At 42.6% G+C, this 17,195-nt stretch overlaps 1 protein-coding gene across 1 annotated transcript in view; it reads right to left on the bottom strand.

Annotated features, from left to right (window-relative positions):
- The window catches only part of LOC143020131 (uncharacterized), a 36,883-nt gene extending 25,312 nt beyond the window's left edge, over positions 1 to 11,571 (bottom strand). The window contains exon 1 of the mRNA XM_076176287.1: positions 10,783 to 11,571. The gene's annotated coding sequence lies outside the window, so the exon portion shown is untranslated. The remainder of the gene's footprint in view (positions 1 to 10,782) is intronic.
- Positions 11,572 to 17,195: the final 5,624 nt, after the last annotated feature.

The raw sequence follows: 17,195 nt of genomic DNA, 5'->3' as shown, positions 1-17,195 counted from the left end.
GTTCTGGTGAGTCCGGACCTTAAAACCAGGAAGCAGTGCATTAGCGCCAGAAATAAAGCTAACAGCGCATTAGGCTTCATTGCTAGGACGGTAACGAATAGAAGTGCAGAGGTAACTATTAAACTCTATCTAGCGATAGTTAGACCCATCCTTGACTATGCGGTACAGTTTTGGTCTCCGTCCTACAGAATGGACGTAAATTCACTAGAATCAGTACAGAGAAGAATGACCAAAATGATACAAGGACTCGGAAATTTGTCTTACGAAGAGAGGCTTAGGCACCTAAACTTACACTCTCTGGAAAGACGCAGAGTGCGGGGTGATCTAATAGAAGTGTTCAAGTGGATCAAAGGCTATAACAAGGGTGATGCAAACAAGGTCATCATAATAAAACAACAGGGCAGGACTCGCAGTAATGGGTATAAACTGGACAAATTTAGATTTAAGAAGGAAATAGGCAAGAATTGGTTTACTAATAGGGTGGTCGATGAATGGAATAAACTTAGTAACCATGTAGTAAGCGCTGAAACTATCAGTTGTTTTAAAAAACGATTAGACAACTTTATGGATGTGGATGACAGGTGGTGATGGATACGGAGCTGCCTAGTGTAGGCCTTATGGTCTTTTTCAGTCTCCTTTATTTCTTATGTTCTTATGTTCTTATGTAGATAACGAGAAGGAGAGAGACAAGGAGGAAGACCAAGGGAAAAGATAGAAGGAGGAACTATAAGAAGGGGAAAAGGGGGAGGAGGAGGTGGAAGGGGACAGGAGGAGGAGGAGGAGGAGGAGGAGGAGGAGGAAGAATTGTAATGGGGGGAAAAGGAGGAGGAGGAATTGTAGGAGGGGGAAAATGAGGAGGGGAGAAAAGGAGGAGGTAAAAGAAGATGGACAGTCGGAGAGAGATAACCAGGAGAGGGAATTGAAAAAAAAGAACAAGGAAAACAGGAGGAAAAAGGGGAGATGAAGGGAAAGGGAAGAGATGGAGGAGGAAGAAGAGGAAAAGGAGGAAAAGGAGGAAGAAGAGGAGAAAAGGAACAAAAGAAGAAGGAGGAGGAGAAGAAGAAAGAAGAGGAGGACGAAGAGGAGGAAAGGGAGCAAAAGAAGAAGGTGGAGGAGAAGGAGGAGAAAGAAGAAGAGGAGGAAAGGGAGCAAAAGAAGGAGAAGATGGAGGAGGAGAAGAAGAAGAAGGAAGAAACGAAGAAGGCGGTGGCGGAAGGGAGGATGAGGAGGCAGACAGCGAAGGTAATAGAGACACACACACATATATATATATATATATATATATATATATATATATATATATATATATATGAATGTGTGTGTATGTATATTGTACGGAACTTTTATGTGACTATAACCTTCCCTAGTTCTCTTATTTCTGTATAAATATTGTGTTCTATGTCTCTTGTACTATGAGGATGTCGTAATAGACGAAAACGTTTAGTATTCCGACTTTATTTTCCCTGTGGTTTCTGCAATATTATTTAGTCACGTGTTATTGTGATTATTTTTGCATATATATATATATATATATATATATATATATATATATATAATATATATATATATATATATATATATATATATATATATATATATATATATATATATATATATATATATATATGCAACATCATGCCCAACAAAAACAACAAAATCAAGGTGCATCCGAACCCCAACTAGACCAATACCTTCACCAAAACCCTCAGCAGCTTCAAAATTCCCAGCCCACAGGACCCATAACCAGAAGTCGAGCGAGACTTTCCTCCACAAGCTCCGGAACAAGACTGGTGTCCTTGCCTACCTATCCTAGTGACCTCACCCAGGGCCCCCTTCCGACTTCGCCCGCTTCTCCAAGTGACCTACCCCAGAGACTCCTGTCGTCCTCTCCTTCCACTAGTGACCTCACCCAGAGATTTCACTTGACATCTCCTCCTTCTAGTGACCTCACCCAGAAACTTCTAACCTCCAGTGACCTCTCCCAAAAATTGGGATGACCTCTCCCAATACCCTTACCATCCTGCTTTTTAAGGACTGACAGTCGGCCACAGACCATTCACATTTCCCTTCATCTTCGACGATAGCAGACCTAGTTCTTCTCACCCTGAAGAAGCCTCCGTGAGAGGCGAAAAGATTTAAGTTTTCGGTGATTGTGTCAACAGCTTTTGTACTATTACCTTGTGTTATTATAACCATTGGCATTCAGCAGCGCCTTTTACTGCACCCTCTTCTCCATGATTTTGAAATCATGAATGATTATGTTCATATTTTGAACTGTGAAGACAAATATTATTCTTCAAACTGAAGAATTTGAACCTCAAGATAGCCAAAGCTATTAGCTCAATTGATTTTAATCAAAATTGTCTACGTGAAAACCTGTGCCCTAGAAATAGACACACACACACACACACACATATATATATACCAAAGGCTTTTTCCCTCTTACACGGGAGATAGCCAAAAGACAAAGGCATAGAAACCACTCCCACCCATTCCGTCCACTACATACTCCACTCCCCCCCTACCCTCTTCCTTTCCTCTTATCTCGGCACCTCCTGGATGACGGGTCATCCCTGTATCTTGTCACACTTGTGTGTGATAGTAATAATACCAATGACAACAACAATAATAATAATAATAACACACACACACACACACACACACACACACACACACACACACACACACACACACACACACACACACACACACACACACACACATATATATATATATATATATATATATATATATATACACCAAAGGCTTTTTCCCTCTTACACGGAAGATAGCCAAAAGACAAAGGCATAGAAACCACTCCCACCCATTCCGTCCACTACATATTCCACTCCCCCCTACCCTCTTCCCTCCCTCTTATCTCGGCACCTCCTGGATGACGGGTCATCCCTGTATCTTGTCCACTTGTGTGTGATAGTAATAATACCAATGACAATAACAACAACAACAACAACAACAACAATAAATAATAACAATAATTATAATAATAATAATAATGAAAATAATAATAATAATAATAATAATGATAATAATAATAACAATAATAATAATAATGATAATAATTCATACATATATAATGATACTTATACTACTACTACTATTCTACTGTCATTCTTTGTTACACTATCAATCTGTGTCGTGAGGAAGCTTGTGCCCAGGAGTGGTCATGCTCCGCGGAAGAGGAAGGAAGTTGGGGGAAGAAGATTTTTATTTTTGAGCTCAGAAGAAAGCTGTCCCTCCTGGGGATAAGACGCCACCGAAGAACGTCCCTTCGAAGAATGGCTTGGCAAGCCATGCAGTGACTGGCGCTCCCCCGAACTCTTGCGGACAAAGACTCAAAGTCCCTTCAACACGACGCCAAGGCCCGGGCACCCGACAAGTCTTTGTCAAGACCTTTATGGACATTGAAGAACTTACGGGCTTTCTCAAACGGGCTAAGAAAAAGGGCCAAAAGGTCATTGAAGAGACCATACGGTCCTCGAGGAGAAAATCATGGGCTTTTCCGAACAGGCTTCCGACGTACGAGCCAAAGTTGATGTCAAAAGGTCATTACAAAGACCTTATAGGCTCTGAAGATTGATTATGGGCTTTTTTGAATGGGCTTAGTAAATGGACAGACTCGGTGCGAAAAAAGACATTGAAGTCTTGATGTGCAAGTTTTTTGGGCTTCATAATAAGATGATATAATTGGGCAAACCACAAGGAAAACGATCTTTTGTTCTTTGGAAAGAAATTTCGGACTTTTCGAATAAGCCTCGCGAGGCTGGAGCATTTTCACTTGGGCTAAAAGAAGCTTTTAGTTGCAGGCCAGCAGGAGCCATAAGACAACAAATCGATGGAAGTTACTTGGGCGTCGTTGGGCTAGCCCTCAGCTGAATAAAGTCCTTTGGTTTTATATTAGACTAAAAAATTCCTACATTGTTATTAGTTCAGTGACATTGGCAGTGTTCTCTATCATGTTATTTTGTCTAAAGGTACAGTTATACTAGTCAACGGAATGGTTGGATTCCAAAGATTCAATTGTATTTCGTCCAAGGTTGGAGCATAACTGTAGCTTCACCCTCCAACCTTGAACGAAATTCAATGTAATCTGTTGCAATCCAACCATTCCGTTGACTAACGTAACCGTATCTTAAAGTAAGCTTTGTATCTGTATATAATCATCTTGATGATAAAAAAAAAAAAAAAAAAAAAATTGTGACTCCGTGATTTGCCGCTTCAGAATTGAGGCTTGCTGTTGAGGGTGATTGATGCTGCAACTTTCCCTACCAATTCCTGTGGTTCTCAATTCTAATTTTGTTCTGGTTTCTAACGCCAGATTATTTTTATTGACCTCAAAGTAATTGATCTAGGAGCTAACGAGTCAATTTTCGCTTGTCAGATTACATTAAAATTGACAAATCTATATATGCATATAAAAACAAAAGATGACAAGGATTATATTCAATACGGGATGACCATCAATTTCTATATAATTTTGATGCATTTGAAAAGTAAAGAAAATTATGCCATATATATATATATATATATGTATATATATATATATATATATATATATATATATATATATATATATATATATATATATATATATATATATATATATATACATATATATATATATATATCAGATAATCTCTTTTGGCAGTAGCACACGGAATTCGAACCCGATGCGCTTGGAAGTAAACTCCCAAACCGCACACACGCCCTAGACCGCGTGGTTAATGGGTGTAGTAAGCGCCCTCCCCAATCTCGAGAGTCAGTTAGACAATGAGTTCCCAAGGTTTTATGCTGTTTAGTGGTCGAGCGGTCTAAGGCGTGTGTGCGGGATGGGAGTTTACTTCCAAGCGCATCGGGTTCGAATCCCGTTCGCTACTGCCAAAAGAGATTATCTGATGTCGCTGTCCACTAGCGAATTTCTCAAATATATATATATATATATATACATATATATATATATATATATATATATATATATATATATATATTTATATGCAGAAAAACAATAGGAAAATAACAGAAAGGAGACCGAGCGCTTTCTTCTATCCTTTATACGAAAGCGCTCGGTCACGCGCTCAAGTGATTTCTGCATATATATATATATATATATATATATATATATATATATATATATATATACACACACATCATTTTATTCAAATCTTATTAATTTATTCATCTATTTATTTATTTCTATTTTCTGGTTGTGCGATAACAACGGGTGCACAATGTGTTCTCTCAAGTTCCCCCATACTTATACACTGCTGTTCATTAACCTCAGGAGACTGAATCAAATAGTCGTGTTACATCCAATAACTCTTACCAGGTTTACGCCTGTGGATTACACTGCGAGACTCTGGTCCACTGTGGGAGTTCATTATGGTCCACGCGTTGTGACCCACCAGTGTAGACTATGAGATCTGCATAATCTTTTTTTCCTCGGTCAGTTTTAAGTTCTTTCAGGGGATGTGTGCGTACGTGCGTGCGTGTGTGTGTGTGTGTGTGTGTGTGTGTGTGCGTGTATGTATGTGCGTGTGTGTGTGTGTGTGTGTAAATGGAAAAACCCTTAGTTCACTAGGTTTTTTCTTCTGGTGACCTATACATACATACATATAAATGTCTGTATATGCACTTATACATTACGCGAGAGAAACCCTAGTAAGATGTTCCCAACATGTAACTTCTTGGATTTGGTGCCTCATTCATCCAGTTGCTCTTTGCCCACGCGATCTAACAGCACACTTTGAACGTCTCGGACGCTTTGCCGAAGTAGACTTCGTGAGCGGCGAACTCCCAAGATTCTTTGACGAAGGAAACCACCTCGTGAGCGGCAGACTCCAAAATTCTTTGTCGAAGAGGGCCTGCCAAGCAGCAGACTTCGAAGACTCTGAGCGCTCTGCCGAAGATCTCGTAAGTGGCAGAAGGCATGCAGGTATCTGGGGGAAACGCCAAGAGAAGTCTGTACAAATGGAAGGCGACTCTTCCCACGATGGGGATGACAGGTGGTGATGGATACGGAGCTGCCTAGTGTAGGCCTTATGGTCTCTTGCAGTCTCCTTCATTCTTATGCTCTTATGTTCCCACGACACTGGATGGGGCAGAGACTTGGATTTCAAGGATGAGTCGGGTAGTCCAGCAAATACAGTTCTTTAACACATAAGCAAGTGGCCATGTGTTCGATTCCCCGGGCCCACTGCGTGCTTGCCGAACCGATTCCCGAATGTCCTGGCTAGGCGGGGAGGCGACCCAACATCGGCATAGGAAAAAAAAAAAAAAGACAGCGGCTTGTCGCAAGTGAAAGGGCTTTGCCATAACAGGGGTCTCTCACTAACTGTAAACGGGATGGTGGGTTTTTAGACAAGAATCAAAATGTGTTTAAGGTGAAATATTTAAGGAGTGTGGTGGGGATTCCGAAGATGTATAGAGAGAGAAATGAAGAGGTGAGGCAGAGAGGGGGGGTGGAAAGACGGCTGGTAGATAGGGTTGACCAAAGAATACGGAGATGGCTAGGGTATATGGAAAGAATGAAGAAAGACTAACAAAATGAGTGTAGAAGGCGGAGGTGGATGGAATGGACTTGAGGGGAAGACCGACAATGAGATGGATAGGGTGAAATAGGGCCGTGGGTACAAGGGGCATGTCTGCCGAGCAGGGAAAGGAGAGGGGAAGAGATAGGTATGAATGGAGAGTGGTTATGAATGGGTGAGAAAGGCCAAGGATGATTTCTTCTTGACGGCTCTGTAATTGCTTCTGTGGACGAGGGGGGAGGGTTGCCATGTAAATGAAGCTGTGTGGGTAAACCAGCCCCGTCTGTCGGGCCCTGGTGTGAGGGTGCTGTGCCTTGCTGGATTGCTTTTCATGCAGGCAGTTTGCAGTCCGTAGAGGTGACACTTCATCCACTAAAAGCTAAGATACAAATGGATGTGGGGTGGGTGTTGGTATGGTTGAAGGGTGTGTGTGTGTGCCTTGGTTAGGCTACATCTTTGTATGGGGGAATAAGCCTTCTGGTATGTGCATGCACATATGTATGTATGTATGTATGTCTGCATGTAAATATGATTATGTTTGTATGTACCTTTGTGTATGTTAGCCTTACGGTGCTAGGCCACACATAAGGACATCTTTTGGCATTCCTGTCCTCCGGAATTACGGTCGGAAACCCGGTAACTCCTTCTGGCATTGCAGTCTCCCGATGGACCAGATTTCTTGAGGCCGGGGGCTGGAAACACATTTATTAATTGTTCGAACGCTCAAGACATCCCCTGCCGTAACTCCTCTTTCTTCTTCATCAGTTCGAAGTTTCCGAAGTCTGGTTGCCAGACATGTCAGAACCTGTTGGAAGGTTACCGCAAGTGTCGCATTTTTTCTTTCTTTTTGGTCTATTTCCTCACTTATTTTCCTCTCCCTCTCTCTCTCTCTCTCTCTCTCTCTCTCTCTCTCTCTCTCTCTCTCTCTCTCTCTCTCTCTCTCAGACTTGGGGTCATAATCCATCCAGCCAAGGACGTTGAATGGTCCTCCGGTCTTTCCCTTCTGTGACTACACCAACCTCATGCATTATGACTTCGACCAGACCGCCAGCAGGGCCCGACAACTCCTCCGGTCCCTGTAGTGACTGCTCAGGAACCCCTCTTCCTGGGTTCCTCAGCCCCTGGGGTTTCCACAGGGTTACACACACACAACTGGGGTTCCTCAGCGCCCTTGTAGGCCACTAACCAAATACTAGTGGTGGTTAGCGAATGCTTTAAGGAGACTTCACTGAACATAAGAACATAAGAAATAAAGGAGACTGCAAAAGACCATAAGGCCTACACTAGGCAGCTCCGTATCCATCACCACCTGTCATCCACATACATAAAGTTGTCTAATCGTTTTTTAAAACAACTGATAGTTTCAGCGCTTACTACATGGTTACTAGGTTTATTCCATTTATCGACCACCCTATTAGTAAACCAATTCTTGCCTATTTCCTTCTTAAATCTAAATTTGTCCAGTTTATACCCATTACTGCGAGTCCTTCCCTGTTGTTTTATTATGATGACCTTGTTTGCATCACCCTTGTTATAGCCTTTGATCCACTTGAACACTTCTATTAGATCACCCCGCACTCTGCGTCTTTCCAGAGAGTGTAAGTTTAGGTGCCTAAGCCTCTCTTCGTAAGGCAAATTTCCGAGTCCTTGTATCATTTTGGTCATTCTTCTCTGTACTGATTCTAGTGAATTTACGTCCATTCTGTAGGACGGAGACCAAAACTGTACCGCATAGTCAAGGATGGGTCTAACTATCGCTAGATAGAGTTTAATAGTTACCTCTGCACTTCTATTCGTTACCGTCCTAGCAATGAAGCCTAATGCGCTGTTAGCTTTATTTCTGGCGCTAATGCACTGCTTCCTGGTTTTAAGGTCCGGACTCACCAGAACTCCCAAGTCCCTCTCGCACTCAGATTTTTCTAAAACGTGTTATCTAAGTTGTATCTATTTTCGGGGTTGTGTAGCCCTACGTTTAACACGCTACACTTAGAGATATTGAAGTTCATTTGCCATTTCACCGACCATGTTAACAGCTTATCAAGGTCATCCTGCAGAATCTGGGCGTCATCTCCTGACCTAATTAGGCGTCCTATTTTAGTGTCGTCCGCAAACTTACTAACATCACTATTTAACCCTTCGTCTAAGTCGTTTATATACATAATGAACAACAAGGGACCCAAAACCGAGCCCTGGGGGACCCCGCTAGTAACATTGCCCCACCTAGATTTTATTCCATTTATGGTGACCCGCTGTTTTCTGTTACTAATCCAAGCTCTAATCCATTGTAACACTTTTCCTCCTATGCCATGGGCTTTGATTTTATTTAGTAGTCTCTGGTGTGGCACTTTGTCGAACGCTTTGCTAAAGTCAAGGTAAATAACATCGTAATTTTCATTGTTGTCTGCCGCCTTATATACCTTGGAGAAACCATGCTGTGAAACACGAATTAAATTATGCCCTTCAATGTGTTCTCTGAGTCTATTTACTATTATTGTTTCAAATATTTTTCCTATAACCGATGTCAAACTGATTGGCCTGTAGTTGCATATAGACGATCTATCTCCCTTCTTAAAAACAGGAACAACGTTTGCCTGCCTCCAAGCAGTAGGAACAGAACCAGTGTCTACCGATTTATTGAATATTTCAGTTAACTGATCGCAGATTTCAAATTTACACTCTTTAAGCATTCTTGGAAAAATTTCGTCTGCACCCGGAGATTTTGTAGCTTTAAGTCTGTCAATCTGCTTGACTACTTCCTCTTTACTAATGCTGATATTAGTTAGACTACTTTCTTCATCCCCTCTGAAAATCGGATCGCAGTCAGGTACACCCTTACCGACCAAAGTCACCTATTATCTTAAGTTCGGAGACTCATCTCTATTGAAATCAGTTCAGAAGCCCCCCCCCTCGTTATAGGGGACTGTAGCGACGCCACTACGGACCAGAGGCACCTATAATTCCACGGTTAGAGACTCATCCCCACTGGTGATCATCATCTACTTTCTACAACGACACTGTCCCCGAGGACAGAAGCGCTGGCGAAACGAACGCAACGCCCAGCTTGGACTGTCCCTTTCGAAACGATACACGAGCTCATACACTTCGGGGGAGTCCATGTGAAGTAAAGCTTTCGTGGACTTTGGCAAGACCTATGACTGGGTCTTCGGGTTCGATCCCGCCGGCGACGTCGCCGAAGTACGTCTCTTCTTCTTCTCAGAGAAAGAAGACACAAGAGGAAGAGAAGGGAGGTAATGTAGATAACGAGAAGGAGAGAGACAAGGAGGAAGACCAAGGGAAAAGATAGGAGGAGGAACTATAAGAAGGGGAAAAGGGGGAGGAGGAGGTGGAAGGGGACAAAGGAACACAAAGGAAGAACAAACAACAGCAGGCCTACTGGCCCTAACGAGGCTGTTTGTGTTAACTAAACTACACTACAGTTAAGGAAACAGGGCAACTTTCTAAACTACACTACAGTTAAGATCTTAACAAACCTCGACATCCGTTCCGTTATCACCTTTTACAGTGGAGCTAAAGCCTATAACTGTTCCTGCGGTCACAGAAGGAGAAACAAAATCACACTTTTTAATTTCACATAAATATTATCAGATGCTAGTTATTAAGATGAGAAGTTAGAGTTTGTAGTGAGAATGGGTGGTACACGTCCATTCAAATGCGACAATTATTGTTTCACTTTTCCATGGGAATTGCGCGCCGAGAATGACGTTTAGATAATAAATACGATTTTATTTTTATATTTTGATTACTCCCTAAACATTGTAGCCCGCATATCAATATCAATATTTTTTATAAGAAATAATGAATGAACCAATAAATAATAAACCAATTAACAAACAAACAAATAGAATAAGTAGAAACAATGAAATTAAAATGGGCTTTCGCCATTGATTTAGCAAGAAAAGGTAAATTGTAGCCGGCTTATATTCATTTCATTTACTATGCCTAATTTCTTATCTAGTTCATGCATTTGCGATGTATACTTGTGCAACAACATATTTGCGATATAAAGTAAACACTGTAACATACTTCATATTCTGCAAAGAAATACAACTGACGTTAGTCACTTTCGAATATACAAATGGCACTCGTGAGAGCAAGAAGTTTAGGTATCCGTCATCTAATTTCTACTCTTATGCAAGCTATATTGATGCTCATAATCTAATCTATCTCGTGCAGTGTGTAGATAATATCCAAAACAGTCTACAGCCATATCACGTACCTTAATTAAACCTAGTTGATAGTTTCCAAGATGACATGTCATTCCTCCACTATCACCACACACTTCTCCATGCTTTATTACCGTATGAACACAAACAAACTGATCACACACACACACACCAATTTCTCACCAAAGCACAGGTAATACTGGGCTTGAGTACAATCTCGTGGGAAAATGTTTAACGCACGGAGGAAGAGTTGCCAATGAGTAATGTTGTCTTCACGACATCCCTTATTTTTACTGCGCGTCTACGTGAGATCGACGACTGACTCTTAAACGTTTGTGTTACTCTGAGATTGTCACTTATCATATACAAACAAGAAATACTTTTTACCTCTTACGGAATGGCATTTTAATTTCAACAATCTGAAAATTCGTTTTTTCTACGAAATATAAATTTCTGTATTGAACGACAACAACAATGCAGAGCCGACAACCTCAGGCTTACTTGGAAACAAGTCTAGACAACACAAGTTCGTTCATTTTCGTGTTGTTCAGCAAAGGACTGCTGAACAACACGGATATCCGGCATTTTTATTGTGGCTAAACCCTTTATTGCCTATCTGAATGAAAACTGTCCTAAGTATATCATGTTCTCTAAAATCTCCCTGTATTTCTGTTGGATTCTCCAGGATATCTGTATCTCCTTCTCACTTTCTCCCCCTACGCTTGGTAGGAATAATTCTGTCAGCGGCAGCTCTTCACTAGACTTCTCCATGCGTCTCTATCCTCGCAGGTCACTCTTTCTTGCACTTCCGGTAAATTTGTGTCTCTTCTTTGTAATGCTTCCTCCACACCTTTTATCCATCTGGTCCTGTGTCTCCCTACTGGTCTTCTTCCGGTGGTGGGTACCCATTCCAGCATTTGTTATTTGTATCTCCGTTAGGCGAAATCTTAAGTCTGTCTCTGTCCTTTTCCATGTTGACCTCGAGTCTGGACTCCCTGTCAAAAATGATTAATTTATGTACATTTTCTCTGGGTGTCCTCCTTCTGCCTTCGTCTTTTGTCTGCCAGAGCCTGTCAGACACTGCCATACTGTTATACATTAAAGTTTGTCGAAGACCTTCCAAAATCTGTTGGAGACTTTGGCTTTAGATGCAGTCGGAATATGATCTAGTCCGTCTTGTTTCCACAGGTTCGTTTTTCTTTCTTTCCTTCAAGGAATCCGATAGTTTTCTTTCCAAAACATTTTCCCTCTATTTTTCTAAGTTCGAAGAGGAAAAACCGCACTACTACTTCGGTAGCCCGTGGCCAACGAAACTTTTCTCATGCCATTGTTATCTCCATTTCAGAAGATTCTATTCAAATCTGAAGGCATTTTTGTTTTATTAAATTACGGAAAGCTTTAATTGGCAGAAACTGTGCCTGTTGTACCATAAGGAGCGAGCGAGAGAGAGAGAGAGAGAGAGAGAGAGAGAGAGAGAGTATATATAAATGGAAAAAGCCCTTCGCGAACTGCAAGGCCGTTAGGAACCTCAATCGAGTTTGTCCGAAGTCCACTCTACAACAGATGGACAGTTGGCAGTAACCAGTGTTTCTAGTTATAGGGACGGTGTTGTACTGAAGAGGAGGTTATTACTATGACCGAGGGATGCGAGTCCAAAAGCCTTCAAGTCCCGAGAGATCTAAGTGACCTAATGTGTACGTGCTCTTAAAATACATACATATATATATATATGTATATATATATATGTGTGTGTGTGTATATACATATATACACACACACACACACACACACACACACACACACACACACACACACACACACACACACACACACACACACACACACACACACACACACACACACACACACACACAAATATATATATATATATATATATATATATATATATATATATATATATACAAAATAATAAATGTAAAAAACAATAAAACCTGTATCATGGTGGTAGGAGACGAATCCCCGCAAGGTTACCAGACATGCACTCTACCAACCGAGCCACGGCGCCCCCTGCCCCGGTAAGGTGATGTGATTCAACCGACAAGCAGCCCTTTATACTCCAAGGACAGCGACATCATATAACCAACTCTTTCACGTTGTATTATATTTCCCCAAAATGTTACCTCGACCAATGTTTCTGTTTGAAAAAGAGGCAGTTGAAGGACAAGAAATGGCTAATAGCCTAATGGCGAATTTCATGCTGAGAAAGTGTGCATGCAGGGAAAAAAGGCCCGGGTGGGTCTGTAGGCCACAAACAGAACGGAGCGAATTCATGCAAATGCTCGTGGGGATGATTATAACAGTAAAGCTTGAGCCCAGAGTTCATGTTGGCAAGAGTGGAGCCCACCCCGGGGAGGGAAGGCCAGCACTGTAGCAACAGCAAGGCGACAACTTTTGCACCCGAAGAACCTCGTGTTAAATCTAACCTCGAGAAATGTTTTGCTTAAACATTCCGGTATCGGGTTACGCGTTCACACAGACATACTTGATCGTGTGCAGGCCTTCCCCCCCCCCCTCTCTCTCTCTCTCTCTCTCTCTCTCTTTCTCTTTCTCTTTCGCTCTCTCTCTCTCTCTCTCTCTCTCTCTCTCTCTCTCTCTCTCTCTCTCTCTCTCTCTCTCTCTCTCTCTCTCTCTCTCTCTCTCTCTCTCTCTCTCTCTCTCTCTCTCTCTCTCCTCTCTCTCTCTCTCTCTCTCTCTCTCTCTCTCTCTCTCTCTCTCTCTCTCTCTCTCTCTCTCTCTCTCTCTCTCTCTCTCTCTCTCTCTCTCTCTCTCTCTCTCTCTCTCTCTCTCTCTCTCTCTCTCTCTCTCTCTCTCTCTCTGCTCCTGAGGCCTTGTGGTGAGTCTCTGCCTCTTGTGTGTTCTTTTCAAGAAACCTGTCATGTCATTAAGTCCAACTTCTCCAGTCATCATCACTTTCGTCCACTCACAATCACGTGGGCAAGCACACTTTCCCTTCTGAACCCTTCGACTCGACGGCTCGGATAAACGTTGAACTGTCACAAATCTATTAGATACCTGAAAACGGAATATGTACTCTTGATAAACCCCATATCTGTCCCCATTCATTATTATCAAACATTGTCAAGCTGCTTTGATTTGACGACCACATTCGAATGAAATTTACTCCATTACTGAAAGCCTTCCTATAGTACAGATTAGGAAGTTCAGAGTAGTCCTATACCCCAATTCGCTATGGTTAACCATAGTGTGTGTGTGTGTCCGTGCGTGCTTGTGCTTGAGTGTGCGTGCACGCGTTTGCGTGTATTTACCTAGTTGTATTTACCTAGTTGTATTTTACGGGAAGGGGAGCTATGCTCGTGGGGTCCCGTCTTCATATCTCATTTTATCTAAACTATCTTTAAAATGAGTATGCATGTGTGTGTGCGCGCAAATTTGTGTTTGTATATGTGTGTATATATGTACTTGTGTACGTGTGTGTGTGTGTGTATGTGTGTGTGTGTGTGTGTGTGTGTGTGTGTGTGTGTGTGTGTGTGTGTGTGTGTGTGTGTGTGTGTGTGTGTGTGTGTGTGTGTGTGTGTGTGTGTGTGTGTGTGTGTGTGTGTGTGTGTGTGTGTGTGTGTGTGTGCGGGAGCATATGTGTGAGTGTGTTTACACGAGTAAATGTGTGTGTCCTATTCGTACGTCAGTCAGTCAGTCTGTCTGTCTTTCTGTGAGTCGTATTTCAAGCAAGTGTGTGTCCATCCATGTTGGTGATTGTGCGCTCCAACAAGTCCGTTCAGGGTGTGGGGTGCGTCATTATTTATTACTACTACTGGCCATTCTACCAAATCAACCCTAGTACATGCCTGTCTCCCTCTCCGCCCCCCCCTCTCCCTCTCTCTCTCTCTCTCTCTCTCTCTCTCTCTCTCTCTCTCTCTCTCTCTCTCTCTCTCTCTCTCTCTCTCTCTCTCTCTCTCTCTCTCTCTCTCTCTCTCTCTCTCTCTCTCTCTTATTTCCCGTATATGTGCTATTTGACTCTTTTCATATTCTGTATATAGTAAAGGGAGCTGCAGAGTACAGTGACCATAACATTGTAAGATTATAACAACGAATTGAATAAAGTCCATGACACCTGCTGGCAGCAGCGGGTTTTCCCCTATGCCGAGGTGTCACAGGTGAGAAAAAGCACATCAATGAGAGAAAGAAAAATCAAACAGTATATAGGTGGGGAATAAGAGAAATAGAGGTATGTGCTCTGGTTGATTTGGCAAATCAAATCACGGCGTATGCCTCACCCTAACCAAATCTCTTTGCGACAGCAGTCTATAGCAGCGTTTTTACCCCTGCGTAACCTTTAAAATAAATTTCATGTCTCAAGGAAGCCCTGCGCAAAAAAAAAAGAAGAAAAAAAAGAACATATACCATATCTTTCCCATTTCATTTTCATCGTAATGATAGGTTAGATAGGATGATGTCTATATTACATTACTATAATAACCAAGACTGTCGTGCGTGTTTAACTATATTCCGTATATGAAATTAAACAAAAAATCAAAAGTGCTCTAGCTTATCTCACCTGTTCTCGCGGAACCATTAGGGACCTTTTGCGGAACCTGGGGGTTCCGGGGAACCCTGTTGAGAAACGCTGGTCTATAGCAATCACAAACTCCAGGAATTGTTTGACATCAAAGGTATTTTCCATTTCGATCTCATCAGACATGGATGATCTAATTCACGAATTGCAAGTTACTCAGGATGAAAATGAAAACGGCGCATTTCTCCTCTGATTGAAATAATCTTCCTTTCATGACTTTGCCTGCAAAACTTTTCAATGTCCTACCAACTCTTCGTGCAACAATGTCATATAACGAGCGCAATCCTGTGCCTGCTGTAAGGCCCTAAACGCACCCTCCTCCTCCTCCCTCCCACCTCCACACCTCACACTTTATTCGCCAATCTGGTTCACGTGATTACACTAACATGATTTATTACAAATACCCTATTCTACTTCTCATGTCTTTTTCCGTCCTCTCTCTCTCTCTCTCTCTCTCTCTCTCTCTCTCTCTCTCTCTCTCTCTCTCTCTCTCTCTCTCTCTCTCTCTCTCTCTCTCTCTCTCTCTCTCTCTCTCTCTCTCTCTCTCTCTCTCTCTCTCTCTCTCTCTCTCTCTCTCTCTCTCTCTCTCTCTCTCTCTCTCTCTCTCTCTCTCTCTCTCTCTCTCTCTCTCTCTGATCTCTCTCTCACTCTCTCTCTCTCTCTCTCTCTCTCTCTCTCTCTCTCTCTCTCTCTCTCTCTCCTTGCCTCCACCCCTGTCTAATATATATGAAAAAGAATAGTGCGATTTGGCAAATTACGCCACGCACCTAATAACATGGACGAAGGAAGTCAAGAAATGTGAAAAGTTCGTTGGCGAGATGAGCCCTGAGAGTCCCGGCAGCCAGGACCTGCAGTCTAGAAAAGAAGGAGACGAATGCTCAGTGACCTTCCTTAATGTGGCATTAGAGGAGGCACTGTCAGTCATCAGAAATAAAAAATCACTCAAATGAAGCTTCCACTTCCTCTTTAAACCATTTTTATTTGCTGCGCAATCGTGGTTGAAATTGCACTACTACTAGTTTGTGCGGGACAATGTCAATACGGTTCATTGAAGGACAAGATTGTTGGCTTCAGAGATGTTGAAGCATTTACCCTTACCCACCCTACCTAACTCTACACGCGCGCGCGCGCACACACACACACACACACACACACACACACACACACACACACACACACACACACACACACACACACACACACACACACACACACACACACACACACACACACACACACACACACACACACACACACACACACACACACACACACACACACACACACACACACACACACACACACACACACACACACACACACACACACACACACACACACAAACACACAGACTTTTAATTCGGCCGATGGTGGGTCACCGAACAAGTCACCAGCATTTCCCTAAATTCGACTTCGGTGGGACTGCGCCTTGAATGAAAAGCAAGAAAGAAACCGGAGCCGGCTTCGACCTGTCAAGAACATCGCCTTGACCCATTCTTCTTCCCGAGTTAAGTGAGTTGTTGTCTTATTTCCGCGGCTATCGCACTCTCCAGCCCCAGCCAGACCCCCTCCGTACCGCGACCCTTTCACTCTCCTTTGCTGTCCAAAAAGAAAAGAGCGATGAGCCCGTGCCTTCTTACGTGGCACTGAGGAGATGGAGAGAGAACCCGAGCGGCAGAATTCCGATCGAGTAGTCTGGCCGACAATCAAGAACGGATTCACCACTGGGTTATTCAAATCTGAAAGGTTGGAATTGGAAGGGACAGAGGGAGCAAGGGAGAGGCGGATGATCAGGAGGAAGGAGAAGGTGGAGGAGGAGGAGGAGGAGGAGGAGGAGGAGGAGGAGGAGGAGGAGGAGGTGGAGAAAGGGGAGAAGGAAAGAAGGTGAGATAGGTGAAGGAAGGAGGGAGCAGA

This window comes from Oratosquilla oratoria, chromosome 39 (assembly GCF_046742065.1).
Source record: "Oratosquilla oratoria isolate Oo_2021 chromosome 39, ASM4674206v1, whole genome shotgun sequence".
In the NCBI taxonomy this organism is placed as follows: Eukaryota; Metazoa; Arthropoda; class Malacostraca; order Stomatopoda; family Squillidae; genus Oratosquilla; species Oratosquilla oratoria.
Note: the sequence above shows the minus strand (reverse complement) of the source record. Positions and strands in the feature narration are given on the sequence as shown.